We start from the raw sequence: 4661 nt of genomic DNA, 5'->3' as shown, positions 1-4661 counted from the left end.
TTGATAGACTCTTCCATGGAACTTCCTAGCATTTAGTAGCTTTTGAATCTACTAAATATATCAGTGAGGGACTCACTTTCTTCACAGTGAAAATGCTCATATTGCTGAATCAGAAGCTACATCTTATTTTCCCTCACTTGCTCAGTACCATCACAAATGATCTGTATTGTGTCCCAAACCTCTTTGGCTGTTTTACAGTTAATGATGTTATCAAACATATCACTATCAACACCATTAAACAATATGTTCATGGCTTTCTTATCTTTCCTAACTTGTTCAATGTCAGGATCAGACCATTCATGCCTAGGTTTTGGAACTGATGGTTCATTCCCTGTAGCAGCTATCACAGGGACATGAGGACTTCTTTCAATGCAATCCACATAAGCTTCATCTTGAGAAAGAAGATGTAGGTGCATCTTCACCTTCCAGTGGTGATAGTTGTCTTTGTCCAGAAATGGAATTTTAACTCCAACATCCTTTTTGTACATCTTGTTGATTGTTGTGATCTTTACACTCTTTGTACTTCAGGAGCTTGCTTTGATACCAATTGCTATTCCCTAACAAAATAACAAGAATTACCAAAGGGGGGGGTTGAATATAATTCTGGCTTCTTTTCTGATTTTAAAATTGTTTTAACTTAATACATATAACAGTGTTTGATTTGCAGTAATGCGGAATATAAAGATAATAGAAATCAAAGCACTAAGTTATAAAACACAAGGCTTTAAAACTTTCTGGTGGATTTGAAAGTATCCACCAGATATATATATATATATATCAGATTGAGAACTCTGTGAAGTTTTGAATAGCTCACAGCTGCTTTACAAGTTGAACAAACAAAACTATAGAGAAATTCTTAACAAATACAGCTTTATCTATCTCTCTGAAAATTATGCTTTCTTGGTAGTTGTTCTGCTTGCTACACTTGGTTTATGTATCACAAATTTTCATTTTAGTAAGACAAGATAATGAAACAAAACTATATCTAGTCTAACTCAATGCTACTTCATTACTCTATTTTAGCATCTTTGAATATCTTCTTAATTGCATGAAAATGGTAATGCTTCTTTGTTCTCTGAAACCAGTAATTAGGCTGCCACATTCCTTTTGCATACAATCAATGCATGTGACTGTCAAGTCACTATCAACTACTCTTTTGAATTTGAACATCCGTTGAAGTTGTAGTTGATCATCCGTTGATACTTTGGTTGATCATCCGTTGAGGCTTTATCTGAGCATCCGTTGAAGCTTGAATAAACATCCGTCGAGGCTTAGTGAAACATCCGTTGAGACTATTTTCTTGACAGTTAACTCTACTTCACTTATACAAGATTACAAAGCATCATCTATTTATAATTTAACAACCTATCTAGGATATCAATCTAGTAGTCAACATGACTTAAACATTTCTCATAAATGTAGTTCACTAAGTTCATACAAGTATGTAGAAATGTGCTACTAAACTTATTTTACATAAGCTACTCTTTCAACGGATAGTGAAAGTGATCATCCGTAGAAAGCTACAAGTTCACTAAGTTAAATCTACTAAGGTGTTTTATTTATCTTATCAACAAGTACACAATATATTCCTAACAAGCTATAGTGGTTTGAAGGGAAGTTTTTGAGGGCAAAGAGAAAGTAGAAGAAGAAGAGAAAGTTAAGGAACCAGCTTTAGTAGTGATGGGAGATCAAGAAAAAATTCCTAAGGCTTTGATGGACTATTCTCAGCCTAAGATCAATGATATTCAGTCAAGCATCATCAGACCAGCCATCTCGTCTAACATTTTTGAGATCAACTCGAGCATGATTCAGATGATACAGAACTCAGTTCAGTTTGGGGGTTCTCCTACAGAACACCCCAACATGCACATCAGGGATTTCATCGAGATCTACGACCCTTTAAAGTTCAATGGGGTGACTGAAGATGTTATCAAGCTGCGACTCTTCCCATTCTCTCTAAAGGATAAAGCAAAGTGATGGTTACGCTCTTTACCAGCTGGTTCGATTACTACTTGGGAAGATCTTGCTCAAAAGTTTCTTACTAAATTATTCCCTATGGCGAAGACTGCTACAATCAGAAATGCTCTTACTCAGTTTGCACAACAAACTGGAGAATCTCTGTGTGAGGCTAGGGATCGATATAGGGAGATGCTAAGGAAATTCCCGCACCATGGCATGCCTGATTGGATGATTATAAACTATTTTTATAATGTATTGGGTGCTACTTATAGACCCATGCTCGATGTAGTATCAGTAGAAGCCTTGTGGGCTAAGAGCTACAATAAAGCTTATGAATTGATCGAACTGATGGCTTCTAATGAATACCAGAATCCTTCTCAGAGACTAACTCAGGGAAAACTAGCAGGAATTCTGGAGTTGGATGCAACAACTGCTATAGCTGCCCAACTTAAGGCTTTGACTATGAAAGTGGACATTTTGGCTAATTATGGAGTTAATCAAATCACTAGTGTTTGTGAGCTTTGTGTTGGTGCCCATGAGATTAATCAGTGTGTTATTTCTAGTGAATCAGCTCAGTTCGTGAGCAACTTTCAGAGGTCGCAACAACCTGTGCCAGCCACCTATCATCCTAACAACCACAATCATCCTAATTTCAGCTAAAGTAACACTCAGAATGCGGTTCAACAGCCTTACTAACAGTATTCAGCAAAGCAGTACAACCCCCTAGTTTTCAGCAACCTCAATATGCACCAAGACAACAACTCCAGATGCAACAAGCTAATAAAAAATCTGAATTGGAGGAGTTAAAGCTTATGTGCAAAATCCAAGCGGTTTCTATCAAGATCTTGGAAAATCAAATTGGACAAATTTCCAATGCCTTGCTAAATTGTCAACCTGGTACACTACCTGGTGACACTGAAGTTCTAGGAAAGAGGGAAGCAAGGTTGTAAATCCCGAACAAACTCAAGTTTCGGATGTAGAAGCTGTAGTTAAAGAAGTAGAGCAGCAGGAAGCGGAAGTGGAACCAAGGAAGACTACTGTTGAGAACCCTCCTCATGAGGGTAATACAGGGGAGAAACAGATCTATCCTCCACCGCCTTTTCCTAAGTTGCTGTAGAAGAAAAAGCTGGATAAGCAATTTGAGAAGTTTTTGGAGGTGTTCAAGAAACTTCATATCAATATACCTTTTGCTGAAGCTCTTGAGAAGATGCCTAGTTATGCAAAGTTTATGAAATTTATTCTCTCTCAGAAAGTGAAGCTTGATGACTTAGAGACTATTGCTCTCACGGAGGAATGCAGTGCTGTGCTGCAACAGAAGTTGCCTCCTAAGCTAAAAGATCCGGGAAGCTTCACTATTCCGTGCACTATTAGAAAAGTGTCATTCGACAAATGCTTATGTGACTTGGGAGCTAGCATCAATCTGATGCCTTTTTCAATCTTCAAGAAGTTGGACTTACCTGATCCAAAGCTAACATATATGACCTTATAGTTAGCCGATCGCTCTATTACATACCCACGTGGAATTGTGGAGGATGTCTTGGTCAAGGTTGATAAACTCATCTTCCCTGCTGATTTCGTAATTCTTGACTTGGAGGAGGATAAGAAGATTCCCATAATCTTGGGAAGACCTTTCTTGGCTACTGACCATACCTTGATAGATGTACAGAAGGGTGAGCTTACAATGCAAGTGCTGGATCAGGATGTAACTTTTAATGTGTTCAATGCTATGAAGTTTCCTACGAAAAATGAGGAATGCTTAAAGGTGGAGTTGGTCGATTCTGTGGTTACATCAGAACTTGATCAATTGCTAAGGCCTGATGCCTTAGAGAAGGCTTGTTTGGAAATTCAGATAGTTAAGATGATGAAGGTGATGAGCAATTGTAATATTTGAATGCTTCTACTTGGAAGCGGAAGTTGGATATGCCTTTTCAATCTCTTGGGATGGAGGAGCTGAACAAATCTCCAAAATGCCTCAAGCCATCTATTGAGGAAGCTCCTACTCCTCTTGAGCTTAAGCCTTTACCTAAACATTTGAGGTATGCTTTTTTAGGTGATGCATCTACTCTGCCTGTGATTATTACATCTGACCTTTCAGGAAGTGATGAGGAAAAACTCTTAAGGATTCTAAGAGAGTTCAAATTAGCAATCGGTTGGACCATAGCAGTTATTAAGGGAATCAGCCCTTCCTATTGCATGCATAAAATTCTGCTAGAGGAAGGTAGAAAGCCTACTGTTGAGCAAAAGAGAAGGCTAAATCCGATCATGAAGGAAGTTGTGAAGAAGGAAATTCTTAAGTGGCCAGATGCAGGGATTGTCTATCCCATTTCTGACAGTTCTTGGGTGAGTCAAGTACAGTGTGTACCTAAGAAAGGAGGTATCACCGTTCTTGCTAATGAGAAGAATGAGCTCATCCCTACTCGAACAGTCATGGGATGGAGAGTTTGTATGAACTACAGGAAGCTGAGCAAGGCCACTTGGAAGGATCACTTCCCTCTGCCTTTTATTGACCAGATGCTCGACAGGTTGGCTGGTCACGAGTACTACTATCTTCTGGATGGCTATTCGAGTTATAATCAAATTTGTATCACTCCAGAGGATTAGGAGAAGACTACCTTCACATGTCCATTTGGTACCTTCACCTTCAGATGGGTTTCTTTTCATCTGTGTGGTACACCAGCCATATTTCAGAGATGTATGATGGC

At 38.7% G+C, this 4661-nt stretch overlaps 1 non-coding gene across 1 annotated transcript; it reads right to left on the bottom strand.

Annotated features, from left to right (window-relative positions):
- Positions 1-2070: 2070 nt before the first annotated feature.
- Positions 2071-2177, bottom strand: LOC141699314 (small nucleolar RNA R71). The gene has a single exon (XR_012565786.1). It is a non-coding gene; the product is annotated as a small nucleolar RNA R71 (small nucleolar RNA).
- Between the last annotated feature and the right edge of the window lie 2484 nt (positions 2178-4661).

The sequence above is a fragment of the Apium graveolens genome, chromosome 11, assembly GCF_009905375.1.
Source record: "Apium graveolens cultivar Ventura chromosome 11, ASM990537v1, whole genome shotgun sequence".
NCBI classification, from domain to species: Eukaryota; Viridiplantae; Streptophyta; class Magnoliopsida; order Apiales; family Apiaceae; genus Apium; species Apium graveolens.
Note: the sequence above shows the minus strand (reverse complement) of the source record. Positions and strands in the feature narration are given on the sequence as shown.